Source organism: Lepus europaeus, chromosome 3 (genome assembly GCF_033115175.1).
Source record: "Lepus europaeus isolate LE1 chromosome 3, mLepTim1.pri, whole genome shotgun sequence".
Taxonomy (NCBI): Eukaryota; Metazoa; Chordata; class Mammalia; order Lagomorpha; family Leporidae; genus Lepus; species Lepus europaeus.
Genome location: NC_084829.1, coordinates 63,319,342 through 63,347,138, shown reverse-complemented (window position 1 = coordinate 63,347,138; position 27,797 = coordinate 63,319,342). Strand labels below are relative to the sequence as shown.

The window sequence follows — 27,797 nt, the reverse complement described above, 5'->3', positions numbered from 1 at the left end:
TTAACAGAGGTGGTGACTGGGGACACAATTCCTTGGTGTGGATTTGATAATATTAACCACATATAGAATCAACTCCACTACTTCAGCTGCACTCAGAAATATTTGTCACATCATTTAAAACTTTCTATTATATTGAGAATTTCTATATCTTCAACAGTCCCTCCCTTCATATCCAATCCAGCAGGTACATTGCCTTCACTGTGAATTGTTCAGAGTTGTGCCACCAGATCCTGCATTGTCATATCCTGCATTGTCAGCCATGATGGTTGACGATATTCTCAGGGCTCTACATAGACTCCATTGTAACAGCCTCTTTGATGCTCTGTTGCTAAGCTTTGACACAGCATGAGTCACTAGCATCTCAAAACAGCTTCCTCCATAAGTTGTTCTAGAGTCTCTTATAGTTTTGGTAGAACACAAAGAGCATCATACAAAAATCTTTCTACTTCATCTAAAATTTGTTGAGTGGTAACAGGCAAAATAATGGTTCAAGTCTCACCAAGGGCAACCCCAGAAAAGTGAACCAGTCTGTCTTCTCCAATCATGAGAATATAACTTTGCAACTTCCAAGCTTCACAAGCTTAAAATTACTGAATATAATTCAATAAATGTGTGACTTCCAAGTTCACAGATCTGACTTATCAAAGGTAGAGGCAATTTCAGCACTAGTGGCAAGACATAGGTGATCCACCCCTGCAAAATCGACATGCCCCAAAGCCATGACTCCAGCACCAAAGAGCTGTTCAGGATAATTACTAACACATTACCTGTCAATAAAGCAATTTATTTCATGTGTATGAATACATTCAACTTTACCTTTCTTTTTTTCTCTTTTTCTGCCTGTTCTAATTCTGTAACCTTTGCTATAGAATCAACCCTTATCCTGGAACCAAATATTTTTTTTTTGCATACTTCCAGTATTTGCAATAAGAATTTTATGATTTTCAATTTGCTTTGGCTGATTTACTCTATTTTTTAAAATCCTACAGAAGGTCTTCAACTAAATAGGAATCTGCCAGACGTTCTCCAAGCTTCTTTATGACGGACCTTGTCTCCATCCAGATTACCAGAGCCCTTCAGTCTGAGAATAGCTTCTGTACTAGCATAGTAAATTGATCTTTGTAATGAGTAAGAAGTTTTGAAGATAATGTTGTACCCCTGATTTCATTAAATCTTGAAAATGCAACTTCCTCAGAACAATTATCAACTGCAGAACTCAACAGAACTTCTATCTCAGGTTTGGTGGCTTCACTCCAATCTGCAATGATGGATATATAGATGGATAACTTTGGTCATTAAAGATTCTGCTTCCCTTAGCAGTAACTCTGCTACTAAGACAGTAACAGACTTAGTGCCATCACCACCTTCAACATTTGAACCATTGGCATATGAACTAAAACTTAGCTGCTGAATTATCAGCATCATCATTTTTTTTTCTTTTTAAGATTTATTTATTTACTTGAAAGTCAGAGTTACAGAGAAAGAGAGGGAGAGGAAGAGGGAGAAGGAGAAGGAGAGGGAGAGGGAGAAGGAAAGAGAGAGAGAGAGAGAGAGAGAGAGAGAGAGAAATCTTCCATCCACTGGTTCACTCCCCAATTGGCTGTGATGGCTGGAGTTGTGCTGATCCAAAGCCAGGAGCCAGGAGCTTCTTCCAGGTCTCCCATGCGGGTCCAGGGGCCCAAGCCCTTGGGTCATCTTTTACTGCTTTCCCAGGCATAGCAGAGAGCTGGATTGGAGGTGGAGCAGCCAGAACTCAAACTGTTGCCCATATGGGATGCCAGCACTACAGGCTATGACTTTACTAGCTATGCCATGGCACAGGCCCCAGCATCATTATTTTTCAAAATAGTGGCACCATCATCGATTACCATAAGAGGCAATTCTTACACCTCTCAAAAGTATTTTTCCCCACCTTTGGATCCCGAAGTGCTTTTACTGAATCTCCAATCCTGACGCCACCAATAAAAGACGACAGCAGCTTTCTCTGCTCTCTCTTCATAGTTCTGTCTTTGAAGATATTAAAGCTGGACTAATGGAAAGGGACATCATTGTTCCAAGGAGTTTAGCACAAAAAATATCCCCACACAGATCACTCCCAGGAGCCAAAAGAGAAGAGTGTTCTTTTACTTTTATATTATCAGTGTCATTATATTGTAAAATGTAGTAGTTAATGATTCTCAGGGTTGGATCTTTAATCAGTTCTGATTAATTCTGAGGACTTACTCAACTAATATTTGGTGTGATTATTTGTGGGATTAGATTTGCTTGAATTCCTGTTATTTCTTTTCTACTTTTATTTCTATTTTTTTATTTTATCTTTTTCTATTAATTTTGGGGTGCCTGAATTTGTCTAACTGATTTTTATCTTCTCCACTGGCATGTAGTTACGTGATCTTACTTCAATTTCTACTTTCTACTTGTTGAATATTATAGTTAGTGGAGAATCAAGCCTGTGATTGCAGAGTGGATTAAAATAATGTCTATGCAAAAATTAATAAAAGGAAGGAGGGAAGTTGTGGACTGGGGAGAAAGAGAGAGAGGGGATGAAATATGGTTATTATCTTAGAATTGTGCCTGTGAAATACATGAAATTTGTTCTCTTTCCATTAATAAAAATGAAAAGAACAAAATTAGATGACTGCTTTTTGAATTGAAACCATGAAATAGAAAAGACAAAAATAAAAAGGAAAACCAAATAAGTTGGTACTCAAATCAATTTTTTTCAAACTCTTATAAAAAAAAGATTTATTTTATTTATTTGAAAGACAAGTTACAGAAAGAGGTAGAGACAGAGAGAGCGGTCTTCCATCTGCTGGTTTACAACCCAGAACGTCGCAAAGGCCAGAGCTGCGCTGATCCAAAGCCAGGAGTCAGGAGCATCCTCCCAGTCTCCCACGTGGGTGTAGGGGCCCAAGCACTTGGGTCATCTTGTACTGCTTTCCCAGGCCGTAGCAGAGAGCTGGATCAGAAGAGGAGCAGCTGGGACTAGCACCGGCACCCCTATGGGATGCCAGTGCTTCAGGCCGGGGATTTAATCCACTGCATCACAGTGCCTGCCCCCAAACTCTTATTTAAAAATATTTTTTTCAGCAGAAATATTCATAGTGTAATACATATCCAGTTAAAACCTGTGCTATACTTCAGTCATGATCTTAATTGAAATGCTTTTTCAACATGGTTTAGGGATCAAATATAATCATAATTCATTTAATGTTGGTTAACCTATTAAAATTTCACTGAGTATAAGAATTTTTGGACTGCTATTGTGATTTTGTGGGTAAAGCTGCTGCCTGTGACCAGGCGGGAGATATGAGCAAAAATTTCAGTCCCAGCTGTTCCACTTGTCATCCAGCTCCCGGCTAATGTGCTAAGCAAAGCAGCAGAAGATGGTCCAAGTCCTTGGGCGCCTGCTGCCCATGTGAGAGACTCAGAAGAAGCTCCTGGCTCCTGGCTTCTGCCTGGCTCAGCCCTGGGGAGTGAAACAATGAATGGAAGATCTCTTTCACTAAATCTGAATTTCAAAATAAATAAACAAATCTTTTTTAAAAAAGATCAATATTTGTAGAATGAAAATATAATTTTCATTCCTTTTCTGACACTTTGGAATTATTAATTTTTTTAAAAAAATCAATGAACCTGCACCCCATGGGAGACCAGGAGAAGCACCTGGCTCCTGCCATCGGATCAGCGCGGTGCGCCGGCCGCAGCGGCCATTGGAGGGTGAACCAACGGCAAAAGGAAGACCTTTCTCTCTGTCTCTCTCTCACTGTCCACTCTGCCTGTCAAAAAAATAAAAATAAAAATAAAATAAAATAAAATAAATCAATGAAGTAATTGTTTAATTCTCCTTTCTAAGGGGATACTAAATATATCAACTTGTCCTTTCCAGTAGCTTATCTAATGATTATGATACAAATTAACATTATTATCTAATTTGAATTATTATTTCACCACATTACCTATCATACTCTTATCATTTTATTTGTCAAAAAGAAAATCTTAACTCAGTGTACTTCTGCTGATGTCCTCCAGTCTTTGTTCTATCAGTGTCATGTTTTTACAAAATAGAAAGTATATTTTATTATCCTTTCACTAAATAATTCCATTTTCTTGATATAAATAAATCAATAAAAGGGAAAATGTATTTATATTTACTTCTGTTTTTATTGTTTTTTTCCATTTTATATAATCTTCTAGAGTTGAATTTTCATATCAAATAATTTGTTTTCAATCTGAATAACTTTTTATCATGCAGGCCTGCTGACAACAGAATGCTTTTCTGATATTTAATAATGTAATATTTATATATGGTTTGACACATATAAATACAAAATGAATAAGTATTCACAGGAATACCAGTGTACTTATAAACAGTACAAAATAGAAAGTGCATTTTGAAAGTGTCCACAAATAGACTACAGGAAATTATCAGAAATGGACAGCATAGGGCATTTCTACCTTGTTCAGAAGGAGTTTATGCCAAGTTGATATATTGAGCACATAAATATTTATGAAATCAGTCATTTCTTTAAGGCTATAGGAATTAGCTTTATATTGATTATGCCTAGTTATCTGTTATGTGTGTGACAATATGAAAATGGGCACAAGCTGCTTCTATTGATTTACTGTCCAATAAATAATTTCTGTTCATTACTTATTGATTATATACTTCCGTAATCATTTCACTTCTCTCCTATTTGTGACATCAGTGTCAGTATTAAAACCTGAACAATTTACACATAAAAATCAAGTCAGATGTACAGACAATATGCATCATCAAATAAACTCTGTCCTTACTTGCCTATTTCATTGTGACAAAAAGGTATTATTCTGGTTAGCAACATTAACTCTTTTAAATATATTGATCCAATCGCACAAAATATGCACCAGGGGCTATTTTGATGAGTCACATAAAGTTTAAATTATTTTGTCAGAAACATTCCATTCCAAGAACAATTACAAGGTATCTGGAGGAAGAATAATCAGGTTGCTGGGTGGGAAAGGGCATATCGGACCATGTTAGGTACTTTTCCATATTTTTCACTCACTTTGGTGTCTCATTACTGTTATTTTGGGACAGTAGGACTTATTTCTCCCTCTTTCTTGTTTTTCTTTCTTTCTTTGTCACTTCTTTGATCTGGTCCTTAAGCCTCAACAGATATTGTAGGTTTAAGGATTGCAGATAACCATTGTCCACTCAATTCTTGCTGATTTTGTTTTGTAATTTTTCTCTTGACTCTGGACCCCACTCGTCCTGATCTCTCATGGTCTGCCACTTTATATTGTCTGTGTTGTGATTTCCAGATGTTGTCAAACTGCTCTTGCCCACAAACTCTTCTTGCCCCTAACCTGTTTACATGTAAATATCACATTCTCTTTTGCATTCCTTGCAGCAACTGGCTGTGCTTATTGTTTCAGACATGTTAAGACAGAGAGGCCTCAATGATGGATACAAAAGAGTAACCATGACTTTGACAAATTGAGAAGAACTGCAATGTCAAGTCAGAGATTAAACAAAACGTAGGAACTCTATCAGTAAAGATTCTCTGTTAGGGTACATCATGGCTAACTGGAGCACATTTAAGTTAGAAACTCTGAATGAAAAGAGGCTCACTTGTTCTGCAACATTGTTGGCCAAAGTGCTAGCTGGAGGACATGGTGAGGCTGATAAACAACTCCAATAACTGTATTATTACCCTCCAATTAGATCTGTGTTGTAAGGTAGAAAAATAGGGAAAGGTTCCATACATTCAGGCCTTTATGTTCCTATGTCAAGACTTGACCTGAAGAGACAATGCACAGGTTGTTTGGTTCACATCAGGTTCCTCTCTTCTAAACAGGAGCCTGATATCATAGATGCTTCTTTACCTGTCCTTCTCCTAGGAGAACCACTACTCCATTCACTTCTCCTTCAACCCATAACCTTTGAGGGGGTGAGAAAGTACATTTCCTTCTCCTTGTATTCCACTCCCCACCAACAGGGCACTATTCCAAGGAGGCTGACTGCCCTTCCCATTTATCCTTACCTCCAACCTCTGAGACAGAAAGAAACTATACTTCATCCTCTCCAAGTTCCACACATAGTCAACTGGCGGCTCCTCCAGAACATACCAACAATTTCATCATGTCCTCTCTCACTTTGGGAGGCCTTTATTCATCCATAGGTGAAGATTCTCCAGCTGGGACTATGGAAAGCTCCAAGTCCAGCAAACACTAACATTAGGAGCACAATACCAAAAAACCTGAAGGAACCTCATCTCTTTGAGAAAGATTCCCAAACAAAATGGGGACACCATCAGGGTTCACACACCTTTCTTTATATCTGACTTGTCCTCATGCAAAAAAGAGTTTGGGTGATTTTCCAAAGACCTAAGAAAATTTATTGAGAATTTTGTTAAAGTGACTATGACTTTATTTTGACTTGGAGATAGCTACAGGTTTTACTATCTACTTGTTGCATAGTGGAGAGAAAGCAAGATATTTGGGGCTGCCAAAGCACGTGCCAATGAAATGTCAGGATTGTACTTATATACCACGAAGTATTTAGTGTGGATATCATGACCATGCCCATGACTGATCTCATTGGAACGGTCAGAAAGATCTCCTAATCTAGAGAATAGTAATTTACCTTATAAAGTGCCTCTTAAAGGAGATGATTAAATGTATACTAAAACCTGTACTGTATGGCAAACTCAAGGAGGTTACTCAGGGCCTAAATGAAAACTCAGTTTTCTTCTATGTTGATTAGTTGAAATCCTTAGAGAATATACAAATATAGACCTAAGTTCCAGGCTAGACAGATATTTTTGGGTATCCCATTGAGTCTTTGGAATCTTCATTAACATAGACAGTCCTGAGGAGTAAAATAGAGCTCGGGGGAAAGATTCATGGCCATACTTCTTGCAGCTTCTTTGTCACCTCAGAGAAACTCAGGTCAAGACATTTTTGGAGGTACAGGATCTAAATGACTCAGATCAGAGCTACCATCCTCTGATAGGAAGTGTTATCATTGTAAGCTTTAGGGTCATTGAAAAAAGAACTGTACTTGCCTATGGGGAAAAAGAAAACTCCAGGGTCTTGCCCTGTACACTAACAAGAAGCCTACTTGAGGAGACATTTCCCAGAATAATATAATGTGCCTGGAGCAGTCCGTATCATAATGATCAAGATTGCTGAAGACTGAAAGAGCCTAAGACTCCTCCTACCCACCCTTTAAGCCCTCTACCACATACGCACTGGCTTCCATGATCGTTTGACCATCTCTGTTGAGGAACAATGTGTGACTCTTGACATGAGCATATGCAATTATTCCAGGAAAATAGACCTTCAAATTGACTGAAAGGTGTCAATTCCTTCAATTCTGCCACCCTAAACTGAAAAATAACTCAGAACATTCCAGAAATGGCTGGATTGTGCTGAATTTGGATTCTTGGATTTGGGCTCATAGCAAAACACTTATATGAGACTGGAGGATATGCACTGAAGGATTCCATAGACAATTCTAAGAACTTGAAGAAAAGCTAAACCCAGCCTCTGTTCTAAGACTCCCCAGTGTGGAAAAACCACTCACTCTGTATGTGGTAGGAAGGAAGGGACAAGCCCTAGATGGGCATACTCAATAAAAATGGGGCACACACCTTGGCCACTGACAAACTATCTAAACAAATTGGATGGCCAGAATGCCTAATGGCTAAAACAGTTAAAGCCATATTGGTTAAAAAGGTATCAAAATTAACTCTTGTCCAACCTGTTGCATTATTAACCCCTCATCAAGTACAGGGCTCCTTGAAGCTAAAGTCTATTAATGGTTAACTGGAGCTCTATTCTTAAGACATCTGGCCTTTTTTGTGGACTCTCCTGAGGTATTCATCAAAATAGACCATAGTTTTAATTCAGATGCCCTTTTGTCTGCAGCAAATGATCGAGAATTAATACAGTTTCCCATAACAACTGTGAGTGAGACAAACACTAGCAGACCTGGTCTAAAGGATTCTCTTGATCTTGATGCTGGATGGTTTGCTGTTGGAAGAAGCTACATAGGTGAAAGGTCTAGAAAGTCAGGATATGCAGCCATTAACTTAAAAGAGGTTAGAGAAGCAAAATCCCTGTTGCTCAATATTTCTGTCTGAAGACTGAATTTACTATCTTTAGCTAATATCTACAATTTTGGAAGACAGAGAGAGAGAGAGAGAGAGAGAGCAAGTAGTCTTTTCAAATTCCCTCTGCTGGAGGTTTTAAATATCTCTTGATCTTTGTAGATAACTTCATGGGATATATGATCTGGCAGCTTGGCAGAAAATGTTTGCAAGCTATATATCCAACAAAGGATTAATCTCCAGAATTCATTAGTAATTCAAAAACTCAATGACAAAAAAATAACCATTCTTGTTAAGAAATAAACATAGGACTTGAATAGTGATTTCTCAGAAAAGTAAATACAAATTACCAATATACATATGAAAAATTATTTAATATCTCTAGTTATCAGGGAAATGATAAAATATCAGTGAGAAATCACCATGTCTCTATTGGAATGACTAATATAAAAAAGATAAAAAGTAGATAACAATGTTAAGGATGTGGAGAAAGGAAAACTCTTGTACATAGTTTTGAAAATGTAATTAGAACAGTCACTGTGGAAAACCATTATATATATTTCTTAAAAATCCAGAAATAGAACTGCTATATGATCCAGAATTTCACTACTTGGTATATATCCGAAAGACATGGAATCAGTGTATTAAAGGTATACCTGCTTCACCATGTCTGTTGCAGCAATCTTCACAATAACCAAAATATGAATTCAACCAAGAGTGTTCATCATCAGCTGACTGTATAATGAAAATGTGGTATATATACACCATGAAATACTATTTAGCCATAAAACACTAAAATACTGTTCTTTCGCAGGCAAATTAATGGAACTAGATAATAGTATATTGGGTGAAATAAGCCAGAGGTAGAAAGACAAATATTGAATGCACTTCCTCATATGTGACAGCTAAAGAAAATTTCAGCCTGTTCACATAATGGTGATTCCTAGGGAACGGAAAGGGTGAAAGTGTAGAAGGAGCTTAGATTAAAAAAGAAGGGCAGCTGGGTATAGTTTATTGATTGTGGCAAATATATAATATAATGAATAATCGGGGAATATAGGTGTGGCATATATGGGGCCTCTTTGCACTATTTCACAATTATTATTTTATAAACCCCATTTTAAATCTTGATCCTAGTTCCATATTAAGATCTTGACCATGCAAAAATCCCAAACATTGACAACCAAGCTAGATCCAACTCTTGACTCAATTGCTCCACAGTTGGGATCTCTATATCCAGTATCTAGAGAATTCTATTCATTGGCTTGGCAGTGATAACAAGTTCGTACACAGCACTGAACAAAGTTACAAAAGACAGATCTATGCCTCTCATCAACCCCTTAAGTTTAAGGGAAGAATTCTCTGAGGGAAGAATGAGAAAGGGAGGCAGAGAAAGCACTTGAGCCACCTGGAGATAAAAATCACTGTTATCTCAAGAGTTAAGGGACATGGTTTTTATTCACCTTGATTTGAGAATAAATAGAGCCCCTGCCTAGACTAGGCTCATAGCAGTTTAGGGAGTCTAGATTGATTTACAGCTCATTATATGCTCATTGTCATACATTAGCATGCTAAATGACAAATCTACCAGCAGCCATAATTGGACCTTATAAGGAGCAAAAAGGGACAACAGGTAAAGTCAAGGACACTTCCACTTACTTCTTAGAAAACACTTGTCTTCCCCTGTATTAAAATGTACCCGTTGGGGCAGGTGCTGTGGTGTAGCAGGTAAAACCACTACCTGCAGTGCTGACATCCCACATGGGCACTAGTTCAAGTCCAGGCTGCTCCACTTCTGATCTAGCTCTCTTGTGGCCTGGGAAAGCAGTGGAAGATGGCCCAAGTGCTTGGGGCTGTGCACCCATGTTTGAGACCTGGGAGAAGCTCTTGGTTCCTGGCTTTGAATCGGCATAGCTCTGGCTGTTATGGCCATTTGGGGAGTGAACCAGAAAATGAAAGACCTGTCTCTCTCTTTCTCTGTGCCTCTGCCTCTCTGTTACTCTGCCTTTCAAATAAATAAATAACTCTTCAAAAAAAAAGAAAAATGAAAAATAATTCATTGAAAACACAAAATTCTAACTGCCTTTCAATGCCAGTTACCATGAGAAATAATTACAAATATCGGTAGCTTACCTGAGATGCAAGTATAGGCATCTGAATTTAAGATTCATTAGGTTCTGATTAATTCAGTTCTTGCAATATCCATCACTTTCAAACATATCACTGATTTAAATACAGTATAAGTGGAAAATATAAGATAGGAGTAAACGTAGTTGGAGCTAACTTGTTAATCATAGTTAATATTTATTGTTTCCCAGACAGCTCTTTTTTTTATTTTTTTAAGGTATATGTATGTTATGTATACACACTTAGAAACACAGTGATACTTCCCACCCTACCCTCCCTCTCACCCATGGTCCCACCTTTTCTCCTTCCTCTCTTATTTCCTCTCTTAATTGCAGCCATCTGGGGAGTGAACCAGGGGATGGAAGATTCTCTCTCTCCCACTCTCTGTCTCTCTGTCTTTCTGTCTCTCTTTCTCTCTCATTGCCTCTGCCTCTCTTTCTAACTCAGCCTTTCAAATTAAAATTTTTTTTAAAAAAAGAACCTCTCATTTCACTAAACAACTCATATAATATTAAACAGTTCAGGAATGGGAACACTCCTCTGTAAGTGTGACCCACCCCATATGTAGATTGTGTATCTTTGCTTTCTCTACACAATGTTTGCCCCTTAGTATCCACTATTCTCAGACTTGCTCCTGAATTTCTTCTTATAGCAAAGGCAAGGACATGGGTATCAGGCAGCCCTTGCTCTCTGCAACAAACCCACTATAAATGTTAGTTTATTGAATTTGCATAAAATGTATTTTGCCTTTTACTAACAGTGCCCATCCTGCTTGATGTCATTGGACATTCTCACCTGTGTACTCTGCTATCTGCCATTAACTTTAGGAAATTTTTAAGCAACATTAAAATATTTCTTCTCTTCCAATCTTTTTTTTTCTATAATGTCTTTCAAAATTGTTCCATATCTATTCATTCCATTTTATCCCTTCTGTTTTCTGTCTCTATTTTTGCATTTCATTTTAGGAAGATTCTGTTGAGATATCTTCAAACATGGATCCTTCTTTGTGTTGTGTCCAGTGAACTGAAAAGTCAATGAAAGGCATTTTTTCATTTCTGTTATAAGGTTTTTAATTTGTTTCATTTCCCTTTCATTTTTTCTCAGAGTGCTTATATCTCTGGTTATATTACCCATTCTTCTTCCAGGTTGTCTACTGCCTTCATTAACACCATAATATTAATGACAGCTGCTTTAAATTCCCTGCTCCATAATCCCAAAATCTATGTCATCACTGAGGCTAGTACTGATGCTTACTTTGTCTCTTTAAGTGTGCCTTTCCTGTCTTTGAGAATGTCTTTTAATTTTTTCCTTTGTTTAAAACTAGGCATGACATATTTGATAAAGGTATCTGCAGCAAATGGACCTATTCTGTGATGTTCTTTATTAAGTTGGCTAGTGGTTGGACTGTGTGCAATATTTTCTATAGCTGAAGTCCCCAGAGGCTTTACATTTCTTTTGTTTCTTTCTTTCTTTCTGGTGTAATCTTTGTGAGACCCTGAGAATTTCTTCTCAGATACATTTAGAACCCCTTACCTCCTTCAGTTGTGATCTGATGTTATTGTGATAGAATACTACTCGTGTGGTTGGAAGGTGTGCAGTAGAGATAGCACTTTGTAATTTTATAGGTAATTTTTGTAGTGATCCTGTATCTCTGGTTGTGCTTTCATAAGTGACTTCCCCCTTAGAGAATATGTGATAGTTATAGGGAACTGTAAACAGAAAAATACTCTTTTTTCCCCATAAGATTTATAAAGCTTTCATAACAGTTTTTAATCCTGAGGACACAGTCTTGTCATGGAGAGCGTTTGAGCATGTTTGATAACGATTACTCCTCCCTCACCCCTGCCAGAGCCTTGAGGGGATTTTTGTGCGGCTGTTTACTTTGAAAATATGGTAGGATCCCTGGTGGTAAAAAATAAAACACCGGTGTCTAAAGCCCATTTCAAACTGTGGCCCTGGTGAGTTCTAATTCTTAAGCTAGCCCATATTTAGGTTCCAGGAATTATTAAAATGTTCATTTAAAAGTTCTACCCGTTTATGGTTCAGTAGTTTCTGCTTCAGGCAAGCAGATCTCAGCTGTGACTGTCTGGATTTATGTCTCCAAATTTCTGGGTAGTTGTTTGCACTGCAAACTGTGTTCTCTCAAGAGTCCAAAGAAAGAAATTGATTTTCAGTTTATTCAGCTTTTTTCTAGTTAAAATAGGAGTGATGACTTCCAAACTCTTTACATGTGAGAACTAAAACAAGAAGTTTTCATGAACAAAATGGCAGCATTAGAATGTTTAGTCCATAAAAAATACAGAAAAACAGAAAAAAGAAAGAAGAAAAGAAAGAAAATAAGTTCTTATGTGTAGAACATACAGAACAAAATAGTTGATAAGAAATATATCCATGATTAAATGATAAAGTATTATATATAACCATATAATTACCATTAATATTCACAATTTCAGACATATGATATAGAGTTATACAAACAAGTTACAAGTTCATATTCAGAAATAAAATGGGTAAAAATTGCTTTAAAGATCACATGAAGATTCAAAAGATCATGATGAAGCAGTTTTCTAACTGATTTTTGATGGAGATATTAATTTCATGGATGATTCAGCATGCCCAATATTTATAAAAGTTTATAAAAAGACACAATGTTGAGATTAATATATAACATTAAACAAATGCAAAATGTTATATTTGAATTGGTCCTGTACTTGAAGTCACATAGGAGCTTGAATCAGACCCTACTATTTAACTAGTGTTATAAACCTTCACTTTTCTAAATCACCATTTTGTCACATGTAAAAGTAGAATAATAATTTGCATCTCATTGTACGGTTTTAAGGAAAAGATAATTAACATATTTAAATGCATCTAACAGAAAATGTATATGTTAGACCTTTAATAAATTTTATCTTTCTTTGATTTTCACTCTCTGATGAATGTATTCACTTTTTGTTCCCCAAATATTGCTCTTCACATCCAGTGCTTTGCAATAGCACTCTTCTCAACAAATGTGCCTTGGTCCTTGAGTAAGAAGATTGTAATCCACACGTTGGGGAACTTGGGAGTTTGGATGACTTAATATAGGAACTAATTGAAGATGAAGTTAAATAGAATACCCTCAATTTAAATTTTTCTCTGTAAATCTGGGTGTTTATTATAGGTTTCATTTACTGTACTGAATTATAATTGTTATTCTGGTTTGATATTAATTAATTCAGTAACTATAACAACTTGCAGTGAATGAGGTGACTGGTGCCTAGGACATGGTTAAGAACAAAACAGAGACAGCCCAGTTCTTTGGTTATAAAAAGGCTCATGCCAGATCTAAGTGATCACAAAGATGCAGATTCTTCTTATTCCTGAGATTCTGATTTATTTTACTAGTATGTTTATATTAACAAGTTGCAAATATAAAGTACTTAAAATGTTGCATGAAACATTGAGTTATCAACCATAGCATCTCTCTTTTTTAAAAAATTATTTATTTATTTATTTGAAAAGCAGAGGCAGAGAGAGAGAGAGAGAGAGGGAGGGAGACAGAGAGAGAAAAAGAGAGCGTCTCCCACCAGCTGGTTCGCTCCCCAGATGGCCACAACATCTGGACCTGTGCCAATCCGAAGCCAGGAGCCAGGAGCTTCTGCAGGGTTTCCATGTGGGTGTTGGGGCCCAAGCACTTGGACCATCTTCTGTTTCTTTCTCAGGCACTAGGAGAGAGCTAGATTGGAAGTGGAGCAACCTGGACTTGAACCGGCATCAGTATGAGATGCCAGCACTGCAGGCGGCAGCTTTACCCATTCTGCCACAGCACCAACCCTTCTAGCATTTCTTTATTAGAAAACTTAAAAATTATACCAACTACTAACAGGTAATTGACTTTAAACATTTTTATTTGTTTGGTTTTGTTTGTTTAGGTTTGCCTTGGTTTTATTTTTGCTATGGAGAACTCTGTGAAAACTGAGGGATTTTTCTTTTTTTTTTTTCTTTTTCTTTTTCTTTTTCATATCACTCCCTAAGCTGAACTTCTAAATTCTTGTCTTGACTTATATAAATCAACTTTATATAACAGTGTAATATTCTGTCCTAACAGTTTAATTTTGCCTGCATTTACACATGAATTACTACAATGAACAAGATACACAGTTGTCAAAGCCAGGAAAAGAAACCTATAGATCAACATGCCTGGTGAATATAAATGTACAAATCCTCCACAAAACACCAGAATACTAAGTCAGCACCACTTAGGGCGGCACTGTGGCAGAGTGTGTAAAGTCTCTGCCTGTGCTACCGGCATCCCATGCAGGTGCGGGTTTTAATGCCAGCTGCTCCTCATTCAGCTCTCTGCTATTGCCTGCAAAAGCAGTAGAAGATGGCCCAGGTGCTTGGGCCCCTGAATCCACATGGGAGACTTGGAGGAAGCTCCTGGATCCTGGCTTTGGGTTGGCAAAGTTCCAGCCAGCCATTGTGGCCATTTGGGGAGTGATCTAGCGAATGGAAGACTCTCTCTCTCTCTCTCTCTCTCTCTCTCTCTCTCTCCTCTCTCACTGTCTGTAACTCTCTCAAATAATTTAAAATTATTTTTAAAAAATTAAAATTTAAAAAGTCTTTAAATTCAACACCATATGACAAAGATCATGGTCACTGTGACCAAATGGTCACTGTGATGCAAGCATGGGACAAAATACAAAAATCAATAAATGTGATATACAGTCTAAACAGAACGAAGAACAAAAATGATTATCTCAACAGAGTCAGAAAAAGAATTTGACAATAGTCAACATTCTCTCTTTATTTTTCAACATTTTATTTTTCTAACAAATGAAACTTAACATAGTAAAGTCAATTTGTGAAAAGCCCAGAGCTACTATCATGCTCAATGATGAGACGTTGAAAGCCTTTCCTCTAAAATGGATAATGGAACAGGGATGTACATTCTCTTAATTTATATTCAAAATAATTCTGAAAGTCTTATTTAGAGTAATTAGGTAATAAACAAAAAAAAATCTCAAGAATGGGAAGACTAGAGGCGAGAGGTAAGATGGATATCATTACAGTAATATAGGAAGAACAAGCTCTGTTCCGTAGCACAGGAAGGTAAAGACAATTACCAATAACAATGCATTGCATATTTCATAACAGAAAAAAAGGTGATTCGGAAATGCATTACTCAAACAATGCAAAAATTTTAAGGGGATAAATATGCTATTTGTCCTAATTTGATCATTATCCAATGTGTATATTAATCAAAACATGACACTGAACCTCATGAATATGTATAAAAATTATGTGTCAATCAGAAAACAAAATTGTCTTGAACAATAAGCAAATACAAATGAAGTTGTTTAGCCAATGTTGTGGTGCAGCAGGCTAAGTCATGGCTTACCACACTGCCATCCCATAAGGAAGTGCCACTTAGAGTGCTGGCTGCTGGGCTTCCAATCTTGCCTCCTCCTAACATGCCTCAGAAAGCAGCAGAGGATGTCCAAGTACTTGGGTCCTGCCATTCACAAGGGTAACACGGCTGCAATTCCTGACACCTGACTTTGACCTGGTTCAGCCCTGGCTGTTGGGGGCATTTGGAAGTGAACTAGTGGATGGAAGGTTTTCCCTCTCTCTTTCTCTCTCTGTCTCTCTTTCGGTCACTCTTCCTTTCAAGTAAATAAATCTTTAAAAAAATAAGGTTGTGAAAATACAAAAAGAAAAGATATCCAATGATGAATTAAATAAGTAAATTTTCTGTTTACAGATGAACATTATCCTGTATTCTGTGAACGCTGAAGAATTCACCAAAAAACTTTTTTACTTGGTGCACAAATTCAGTAAATTTGCAGGATGCAATATTAGGACAGAAACTTGTAGCATTTCTATACAGTATCAACAAATTATCCAAAAAAAAGATATCACAGAAATAATCTAATTTACATTAGTATCAAAAATCAAAATTTAGGAATAAATACAGTGAAAAAGTTGAAAAACTATACTAAAAGGCCGGCACTGCGGCTCACTAAGCTAATCCTCCACCTGCGGCGCCAGCACCCTGGGTTCTAGTCCCGGTTGGGGAGCCGGATTCTGTCCTAGTTGCTCCTCTTCCAGTCCGCTCTCTCCTATGTCCCGGAAAGGCAGTGGAGGATGGCCCAAGTGCTTGGGCCCTGCACCCACATGGGAGACCAGGAAGAAGCACCTGGCTCCTGGCTTCTGATCGGCACTGCGCAACGGCCGTAGTGGCCATTTGGGGGGTGAACCAACGTAAGGAAGACCTTTCTCTCTGTCTCTCTCTCTCTCACTGTCTAATTCTGCCTGTCAAAAAAAAAAAAAAGAAAAAAAAAGAAAAGAAAAAAAAAACTATACTAAAATCTATAAGATCATAATTAAAGAAATTTAAGGGGACATAATTGAATGGGAAAATATCTCATGTTCATGGATTGGAACCAATGGTATGAAAAGATACAATTTATAGGTTAAAATACAATCCCTACAACATTCCTGTGACATTTTTCACATAAATAAGAAAAAAAAAAAAAAACCTACTGTTCATTTGTAACCTATGCCATAATACCAGCCCTTGAAATCAGTGTCTTTAAGAAATATTTGTACTTTACAACAGCATTGTTCACAATACAGTGGATATAGAAATAATCATTAAGTCTATGAATAGATGAATGTCTAACAAAAAAGTAATATATATGCACAATAGAATGTCAAAAATGAGGAAATCCTGCTACTTGTTACAACGTGGATGAACCTAGAGGACATTATAGTCAGTGAAATAAACCAGACACAAGACAAATACTTCACTAAATCTCACTTATATGTGGATCTAAAAAAATTGTAATCATAGAAAAAGAGTGTGGAATATCGAAATGGAAAATGAAGGAATTTGGTCAAAGGCTGGAATCTTCCAATCATACAATAACTAATGTCTGAGTTTTTAATGTGCAGCGTGGTATGTATATTTAATAATAATGAGTGATATATTTGAAATTTTCTAGAAATTAGAAAATCAATGTCTCCTCCCCACAAAAGAGTAAAAACATAACTGGTAACTTAATTAGTTTTGCTAAGGGAATACTTTATAATGTATACATATATCAAATATTACATTGTACACCTTAAATATATACAATATTTATTTGTCAATCATACTTCAATTAAGAAAGAGATGTTGTTGAAAATTATAGTCTCCTGTACTTTTACCTTAATTTTAAATTCATTTGGAAAGAAAATAAAAGGACATTTGGTTTAGAAATTAAGAAAATTAATTTCTACTGTTTGATACTTATATTACTTTCTCAAACCCAGTACATTAACAGATTTTTGTTGATTTATCTCCACAAAATCAGACATAATGTGTAATTTTTGTGTATATAATAGTAGTGATTATATATTAAATTAAAAATTATATTTAGGGGGCAGTGTTGATGCGCAGCAAGTATAGCTGCAAACCTGAAATGCTGGCATCCCATATGTCCTAGCTGCCCCACTTCCATTCCAGCTTCTTTCTAATGTCCTGAGAAAAGTAGTGGAAAATGGCACAAATGTTTGGGCCCCTTCCACCTACGAGGGAGACCAAGATGAAGTTCCTGGATCCTGGCTTCGGCCAGGGTCAACCTTCGTCATTGTGGCCAGCTGGGGTGTATGCCAGAGAATGGAAGATTCTTCTCTCTGTCTCTCCCTTTCTCTCTCTGTAAATTGTAAATCTGCCTTTCAAATAAATTAATAAATCTTTGAAGCTGTGTTTAAATATCACATTATTGTGAATTCAGATTAAAATAAATGGGGAAAATGGGAATAATGCATAGAGAATAGCCTCCACTCATATGAGAGAGAGGATTTAAATGACATTATATCAGAAATTATAATTACTGCAGTGATTTGTAAACAAGCAAGAGCACGTTTTGCAGCTTCTATCACTCTGTTATTGATCACTACATATTGGTATCTATGGAAAAGCAGTCAAGCGAGAAAAAAAAAGATGAATAACTTTTGCTATTTCTAAAGCAAATACAAAAACAGTATCCATTAGGTATTTACATAACTGAATATTTGTCTATTATTTCCCTTGGTGGAAAGGAAGTTTCAGCCAGAAAGCCACTAAAGATTTGTTTCAGAAAACACAAATGGTTGTATTTTCAAGCGTTATTTAAACTGTGTGAACTAAAAGGAAGCTGAAAGGGACAGGAGGAATACATTACCGGAACATATCAAAATGAGGGCGAAAGGAGGAAGCCAGCAAGTGCAATAGATAATAGATGAGATACAATTTTCCAAATCTCTATTCTGAGCAGACTTTCACACTGTCATCAAAGGCAGCTCACAAATTACCCTTCATTATCATCTTTGTGATTTCTATCATTGGTGCAACCAAAGACAGGCACAGCTTTACAGGTACGTCACAGGCAAGGAAGGTAACCCAGTATTCTTCTGTATTACATATTGGGAATCTAAAAGCAAGATGTGGTTTCTTCTCTGGACATTGTATGAATAAAAAGTCTCCTTTGAATGATGTCACAGTTTTGTTTTGTTTTTTTTTTTTTGACACATCACACACAAAATAATTCCAGAGTCAAATGCCTTATTGTGGAACTTTTATTATTGGTTTCTCAGTTAAGCTATTTAGAGATGTAAATATTGTGCACTTACCTTAAGATTAGGCTACATTCCCCTCATCCAAGTAACTGGATGAAGCCCCTGGACAGATGTAAATATTAGTATCACCTTGGACAATTAAATGGATGATTTTCTTATTTAAAAGGTTCTAGTTATTCATAATATACCCAAATTAATTGTCATGCTAAAATGTATGGTAGACAAATAAAATCTTGGATTCTAATAGACAAAGACTACAACAGAATGTCTAATAAAAGTGCTGACTGTATCAACTAAGTGATGCGGAAAATTGAAGCACACATGTATAATCTATTATTTTCATTTTAAACTCTCTAAGCATTTGAAGATGGGCATCATTTTTTAGATTAATTTATGTTTTTAATAAAAGACTTTAATTTCATCTGCCATTCATCAAGGGAAATTATGCAAAGGATTGTACACTCTGAAAGCCCTCCACCCAGCAATTTCCAGAAATGATGTAGGGAGAGGGAAAAGAGGGCCCAAACCCAACATTCATAAAAACTCCTGGCTGCAGACTGGGCTCTCAGCTCTTTACCTACATGCTCACATAATCTGTTAGGGATATGCTCTTTGTTACCCTTTGCTGGTATTCTTACTACTAAAACAAACAAACAAACAAAACAAAACAAAAACCAAACAAACAAAAAGAAATGAAATTGAAATGAGTCTAAAATAAAAATAATGATGAGAGCAATAATAACCACTCACAACAAAGGCAGCAACACCCCTTACACTTAGCCCCACCTGAAATACAATTCTACTGAATATTTGAAATTGTTAATTTTAGGATTATAGCTTATTTAGAAAAATGTTCATTTTTTAAGAGAAAATTTAGTTGCATTAGTCACACAAGCAATTAATCAGAGAATTAGACACAATGCTGCAGTTCTAATATATAACCTGCAGGAGACAGATGAAGATGCTGAGAACATGACAATAGTAAAAGGACATTGAGTCCAGGTGATGAGTATTTACATGTATTTTAATCATTTAAATCTAATTATATCATTTACATTCATAAGTGAATAAAATATGTTTATGACAATTTTCACAACTTTTCCTGATAGTGTTATAATTTTTTAATTATTTGGATGCAATTTATTATTAATAAAAGGGTAAAAATGACTATTGATGCTGATGAGATTTTTTTCCATCCAGAGCATTATGTCAGTTTTAAAAATTATCCCATCATGGGGCTCGCGCCGTGGCTCGCTTGGTTAATCCTCTGCCTGCGGCTCTGGAATCCCATATGGGCGCTGGGTTCTAGTCCCGGTTGCTCCTCTTCTAGTCCAGCTCTCTGCTGTGGCCTGGGAAGGCAGTGGAGGATGGCCTAAGTGCTTAGGCCCTGCACCCGCATGGGAGACCAGGAGGAAGCACCAGGCTCCTGACTTTGGATCGGTGTAGCTCCCACCATAGCGGCCATTTGAGGGGTAGGAAGGAAGACATTTCTCTCTGTTTCTCTCTCTCACTGTCTAACTCTACCTGTCAAATAAATTAAAAAAAAAAATCCCATCATATAATTATTTCATATATAATTATTTATAATAAGAAATACTTATTTTATACACACAAAGTATAGAAAAATAATTTAACAGACCATCACTAAATCCTTATTTTTATTTGGTAGATGTACTTCAAATGGAAATTTAATTTCACTGCTTCTTTTAAATACCAAGAAGGAGACGCAGTAAAAGCTTTACATTGACTGAATAAACAAACCATTTGGTTCTAATATAATTTTTCTACACTAAAAACTGGGAAATCAGCTTGGAATTTTTCAAAATAAAAATTGGTATACGTGATTTAATTAATGCACACAGTAGGGGATTGAAAAATCTATTTGTATTCCAGATTTGTACATTGCTTTGGGCTCAATGATAACTATCAGCTGTCACAGAAATTAAGATATGCAGTTTCAAAGTCAATAAAGTGAACTGATTTCAAGATGATTTCCTGAATCAATTGCAACATAATTGTGTACGATAGATGCATCATCTAAATCTAAGAACTTATTTTTTTAAAGTAATGTATTAATATATTAGATTTTCAAGGTCATATCAAATGCATGATAATTACTAAAACACAATTATCAATTCTCAAGTTAATGTGATAGTAATACAAACAGAACACATTCATTGTAGTTCCTAGGTACAATTAAAAGAATGTAATGCTATTCCCTCCCTCCCTTCCTTCCTTTCTCTTTTATTTCTCTTTCTTCCCTTCTGTCTGACTTCTTCTTTTCCCTACCTTTCTTTTTGTAATTTTTTACATAATATATTTTTAATTTACAAAGCAGTCAATTAGTGTTCCTCTTAAGAAAGAATTTTGAAAGTAAAGAATGAAAAGACCATAATTCAGAGGGAATGAACATCATATATAACAAATTTGTACCTCTCTTCATTATTTTACATAAGACATTGAGCTATTTTAACATTTAATACAATCTTAATATATTTTGAAATATTTATAGGGTATTCAATGCAGTTATAATAATTGTTTTAACTACAATACACATTATTCTACATATTATTTCAAGCTGTCATTAAGAAAAAAAGAAGACAGTGAGAAAGAGGAAAGGATAACTACTGTTATTGACAGTGTACAATGTGAGTATATTATAATGACATTAAAAAGTGATGTTAAAAAATCTCAAAATAGTTTTAACATAGTGAAGGGGTCTTTTGATAAAGAAAGTAGTTTCTCACTTATGTGATTACAGTCAGACATTATTTTCAAGAGAAAACAAATATAAGCACACAGATTAGCAGAAAGAGAAATATGTTCAGAAGTGTTTATAAAGTAAATGTATCCACTAAAGATGCACAATATTCATATTATTTAGCATTGTGTTGCTAAATAGTGTTGCAGAACTGAGGTACACTTAATTCCATGAAAATTAGTATATAAAATGAATTAGTCATTAAAAGACTTAACAATATTGCCTCTAGGTACTGTTCATGGAGAAAAGCTAATTCATGATAAGGAAAAGTCACAGAGATACTCTATAGGGATTTGATTTTGGCTCAGACATATAGCAGAAAATATATTTTCCCTCATGAAAGGAATTAATGTATCCCTCTCTTTGGATTGAAAAAGATACTGATCAATAAAAACAACAGTTTGACTGGAACAGAGAAAATGCACCCTCGGAAACACACTCAGTAACAAGTCTGTGTCCTAGGCTGAATTCAGTGAATAGAGATGTTATAAGGGATGCTTCTTTCTGGGTTTCCCCAAAAGGTGAGTTTTAAGCTGACAAGGGGCTTGAGAGTCATAGCAGTGCAGAGTGACAAAGGGTTGCAGGAGAACATTAATGGAAATATAATATTTTAGAGACATCAACTGACACTCGTAGACATTAAGACCTTTCTGAAAAGTAAGAGTGCTAAAATCCAAAGCAGATATAAGAGGATGCCTACAGTAGAAACAATTTGGACCACAATACCTGCACAGACAGAACTAGGATTTATCATTACCCAAGGGGGGTCCTTGAATTACTGAACAAAAGAGAAAGTATCAGTCTGTGTAGAAGTTAGGTTCTAGAACTGGATTCTGAAACACTTAGCCCAGGTCTTGGTTATCAGGCAAGCGTTGTGTAAGGAGAGGCATGGAATCCACGTAGTCACATTCCTTTGATCTTAAGCAAGATTATTCCCAACAGCTCCACCTGAAAGGATTAATGTGGAATTTTAGTGAGGATAAACTAGAACTGAATCCCATTCTACACTTTTATCTATGTGAGATACTAGAAAAATTTGTAAATCTGGAGGGAAAAATTCAAATAGTTCTCATTATGCCGTGTTTAAATAATTCTCAACAAACTCTTAATGTAATCACTAAGCTTGGATTTACAGAGTCTTCAATATATTGCAAATGGTAAAAATAAATACTTCTGTGGATGATTTAATGATTAGAGTGAAAATTGAAAAAGCAAAGACCAATATCTCAATTTACATCTGAAGGATTGTCCTTGCATCTATTGCATGTTCCATACTTAAAGAGATTATGGTTATATACAATTTAATTAATTTATTTCATTAAAACATAAATTGATTACATATCCATTTGAAAGGCCAAGTGGCAGAGATAGTAGGGGAAAGAAAGATAAGAGAAAGAGATACTATGAGAGAGAGGGAGAAAGAGAAGGAGAGGAGTAAAGGGAGAGAGAGAGATCACCCGTTCTCTGGTTTACTCTTTTTAAGATTTATTTTACTTATTTGAAAGGCAGAATTACAGACAGACAGAGGGAGGTAGAGACGGAGAGATAGGTCTTCCATCCGCTGGTTCACTCCCCAAATGGCTGCAAAGGCTACAGCTGTGCCGATCCGAAGCCAGGAGCCAGGAGCTTCTTCTGGGTCTCCCATGTGATTGGAGGAGCCCAATTACTTGGACCATACTCCTCTGCTGTCCCAGGAGCATTAGCAGGGAGCTGGATTGGAAACGGAGCAGTCAGGACTAGAATGGGTGCCCATAAAGGATGCAGGCAATGCAAGCGGCAGCTTAACCTGCAATCTCACAATGCCAAACCCTGATTTACTCTTCAAATGACTTCCAAAGCAACAGCTGGGCCAAGCTAGGAGCCTGGAGCTTTATCTGAGTCTCCCACGTGCATGGCAGGAACTTAAGTACTTGAGCCATCCTCTGCTGCATCCCCAGCACATTAGCAGGGAGCTAACTTAGTGTGGAGTAATTTGCACTCATAGGGGATGTGGGATCACAACTGGTGCTTTAATCTGCTGAGCCACAATGCCCACCCCTATTTATTTTTCAATTGAGGACATTATCATCATTTATTTCCAAACTGTTGAGGGGATTATATCTGGCCCTAAGTAAGCCTTCTGTCAATATGATATTATGATGGTAGGAGGAAGATTTTTTTTTTTTAATTTATTTATTTATTTATTTATTTTTTTGACAGGCAGAGTGGACAGTGAGAGACAGAGACAGAGAGAAAGGTCTTCCTTTTGCCGTTGGTTCACCCTCCAATGGCCGCCGCGGTAGCGCGCTGCGGCCGGCGCACCGCACTGATCCGATGGCAGGAGCCAGGTGTTTATCCTGGTCTCCCATGGGGTGCAGGGCCCAAGCACTTGGGCCATCCTCCACTGCACTCCCTGGCCACAGCAGAGAGCTGGCCTGGAAGAGGGGCAACCGGGACAGGATCGGTGCCCCGACCGGGACTAGAACCCGGTGTGCCGGCGCCGCTAGGCGGAGGATTAGCCTATTGAGCCGCGGCGCCGGCTATGGAGGAAGATTTAAGTACTAAATATTGGATTGTTTAGAAGAAATCAGATATACATCATAAATTTAAAGAGTTAAAAATTAGTAGCAAAAGAGATCATGAAGTAATTTGAGACCTAATTAATAGTAATGTTAATATTCATATATTTTAGATTTATTCTGAATAGAACTTATAAGTGAGGTAAAAATAAACACTGACATGAATATTTAAAGAAAAATGTATTAATGAAAAATTGCTTGGAAGAAACTAAATAACTTTCAGAACTGGACTTAACCTGTATTTACTTTATTTAAAGATCTTAAAAACACAGTATTCTGGGTTTTTTTTAAGATTTATTTATTTTACTTGACAGTCAGAGTTACCAAAGAGAGAGAGGAGAGGCAGAGAGAGAGAGAGAGAGAGAGAGAGAGTCTTCCATCCGATGGTTTACTCCCTAATTGACTGCAAATGTCGGCACTGTGCTGATCCAAAGCCAGGAGCAAGAAGCTTCTTCCAGGTCTCCCACAAGGGTGCAGGGGCACAAGGACTTGGGCCATCTTCTACTGCTATCCTAGGCCATAACAGAGAGCTGGATGGGAAGTGGAGCAGCCGGGTCTTGAACCGGTGCCCATATGTGATGCTGGCGCTTCAGGCCAGGGCATTAACCCATTGCACCACAGCACCAGCGCCAAAAACACAGTATTGTAAAATGAGTTTGGGATTTTATAAAAGCACATAAAATCATTTGTTATTTTTGCAAACAAATCATATGTAAATTACTGTAAGTATCAAATAATTTCACTCTTGAAAAGAGTAGGGGCTGAATATTAATGTAAAATAAAACTTCATCTGTCTTTGAGCTGGAGAGATTTACTTAAGATACATTCTAACGGGTAAATATGATTTAGCTAGGAAACCAAGAGGAAAAAGAAAGTTTACAACAAGGGGACATTGTGTCCAAAGACCACAGGCAGCAACTATAAAAGAACTTTCAAAGGACTGGAAAAATACCTAATATAGTAAGAAGAGAAAATGTGATAGACATGAATCTAGAAAAATTAAGAATAACTATTATTCTAGTGCCTAAAGTACACAAATACGAGTGCTTATTTTATTCTAAGACTAACGGGAAATAGTTGATAGATTTTTAAGTTCATAAGTGAATTTCAGTCTGAGATAATACATATTAATATTTGCCAGAATCTAAATATGATCAATATATTATTATTTGAAGTCAAAGAAATCTTTGTATTTGTCTATGGGAGGAATCTAGAATAAATAGAAAGGTTGGCTTTGTCTAAGAGTGGACTACCTTTAATATAACGTATGTCCCAAGGAAATTATTACAACCTGTCTGATAGTAAGAGTTTTCAGACTCATAACAAGATTTTTGTCTCATGTTTGATTGCCTGCAATTATGAAAAAGTAATTATCTTTCTTCTTGCAGCCTAGATGAAATATCTTAGTTATTCCTTTAAGAATTCTCTTCAGTTATAATGTTAACAGAGTATGTCTCTTATGTATCTTCAGTATCTGAACAATTTTGGTTAACTTAACCTTCTGTTGCCAAGAATTCCATGTGCTATGCATAGGAAGGTAAGTAAAAAAGTTTGTGGAAACATTGAACCAAAATGTGTTTATTTCGGTGCAAACATTTTGGTAAACATGTTCAAGTGTCTTTAAAAAGATGTATCCATTTATTTATCTGAAAGGCAGAGTTACTGAGAGAAGCAGGAAAGATAGAGATCTTGCATGCGCTGGTTCACTCCCCAGATGGCCTCGTCAGCCTACCTGAAACTTCTCATAGGTGACACTTTCTTCCATGACTCCTGTCCACAAACATACACAGGAGGAAGGAAACAAGTGCATGCAGACAAAAGTACTGTATATTTAAGTGATGTTAAATATCTACTACTTATTCACTACATGTAAATATTGGGATAAATTGAAAAGTATGACATATCCACACTTATGATGAGCAAATAGCTCAAATTAGCCTTAATAGCATATTATTTTCCCAAATCAAGGGTAATGACTCAAAGTGATTGGATTTTTTTTTTTTTTTTTTGACAGGCAGAGTGGATAGTGAGAGAGAGAGACAGAGAGAAAGGTCTTCCTTTTTGCCGTTGGTTCACCCTCCAATGGCCGCTGCGGACTAGAACCCCGTGTGCCAACGCTGCAAGGTGGAGGATTAGCTTGTTAAGCCATGGCGCCGGCCCAAAGTGATTGGATTTCAACAATTCCATTTATAAGAGTTCAGAAATTAACATAAAATTATTTTAAATGTAATTGATATCTATTGAAATCTAAATATAATTGATTAGGAAAATGTCCACACAGCTAAGTAAGTTTTCAATAAATATTAAATATACCTAAACCAGCATTCAACAACTGAGTTAAAGAGGTCATGTTAGGTGCCTTGAGAGCATCTTCAGGATACACAGGACATTTCCTTCTTCTCCAGCTTCGTGAGCTGAAATACTCTGCAGTGTAGGAGATTCTATGAATGGGAGGACAAGGTTTTAGCCCAACAGGATAAGCCACTGTTTGTAATGTCCATGTCCCCTACTGGAGTGCTAGTTCAATTCCTGGCTGTTCCACTTCTGTTCCAGCTTCGTACCAATGAGCCTGGGAAAGCAGGGGATGATGGCTCAAGTTTCATGGAATTCCTGGCTCCTGGATGTGACCTAATACCCAGTCCTGACTTTTGTAGGCATCTGGGGAGTGAAGCAGCTAATGGAAGATCTCTCTCCCTCTTTATCTGTCTCTTTCTCACTCTCTCCCTATCACTCTGCTTTTCAAATAAATAAACCTTTAAAACAAGAAGAAACAGGCCCTAAGTCATACAATTAGAGGTATTTTTCCAATCTGGCAACCTGCTGATCAAAGCAATTTAATTGTCAAAGAATAAATATGCACCCCTATTTTATGATCAATTCATTTAAGTCAACTGACTTGAAAAACAAATTCTATAGATTGTCCATTTACTGCTTAGTGATAGGTTAGAAACAAAATTCTAAATTTCCAAAAATGTTAGTCTTCTGACCATGCTTATTCTAGTTATCTCATCTTATACAGAGAGCTTAAGAAATTTTCCCAAAGATATAAAGCTATTATGTGAAAAATGTGTCCACCAACTTCTTTAGTATTGTTCGGTATTTTGTATTGGAATGTAGTCATATATTTTGAAAAAATCAATTATACGACCATACATATAAGAGGAGAACAATGACTATTAATCTTCTCCTATAATTTCTACATTCCTTTCAGAAAATGCTGATACCTTTGAATTGTCCAAAAGAGAAATTTAGCAACAAATATGAAAAAATTAAAATATTATTTTCTTCTAAAGTAATTTATCCATTTAATTTGGAAACAACATTCATTTCTCAAGTCTCCAAGTCCTACTTACTTTTTTCTAGTAAGATTCTGGTTAATGAAATCCTGAATTAATTAGGAACATTTTAGGCTGGCACATAAAACTGATGTTTTCAGCTTGTTAGAGCAGTCTGTAGGTGTAAGTCAGATAAAAGGATTTTTTAGTCTGGCTTCTGACGCTTTTTCTCCTTTCTCCATTTGACTGTGCTATTTAAAAGGACATTTTTGGTAATACATTTACATGATTGCTCATAAAAATGTAATTATATTCTTTGTCTCCTACCTTCACGTATTCCTGTCCCATTACAGTAAGTCATGGGATTCATGCTTTCTTCTTCTAAAACCACCAT

At 36.5% G+C, this 27,797-nt stretch overlaps 1 pseudogene; it reads right to left on the bottom strand.

Annotated features, from left to right (window-relative positions):
• On the bottom strand, positions 1-27,797 carry LOC133756561 (T-complex protein 1 subunit beta-like; annotated as a pseudogene).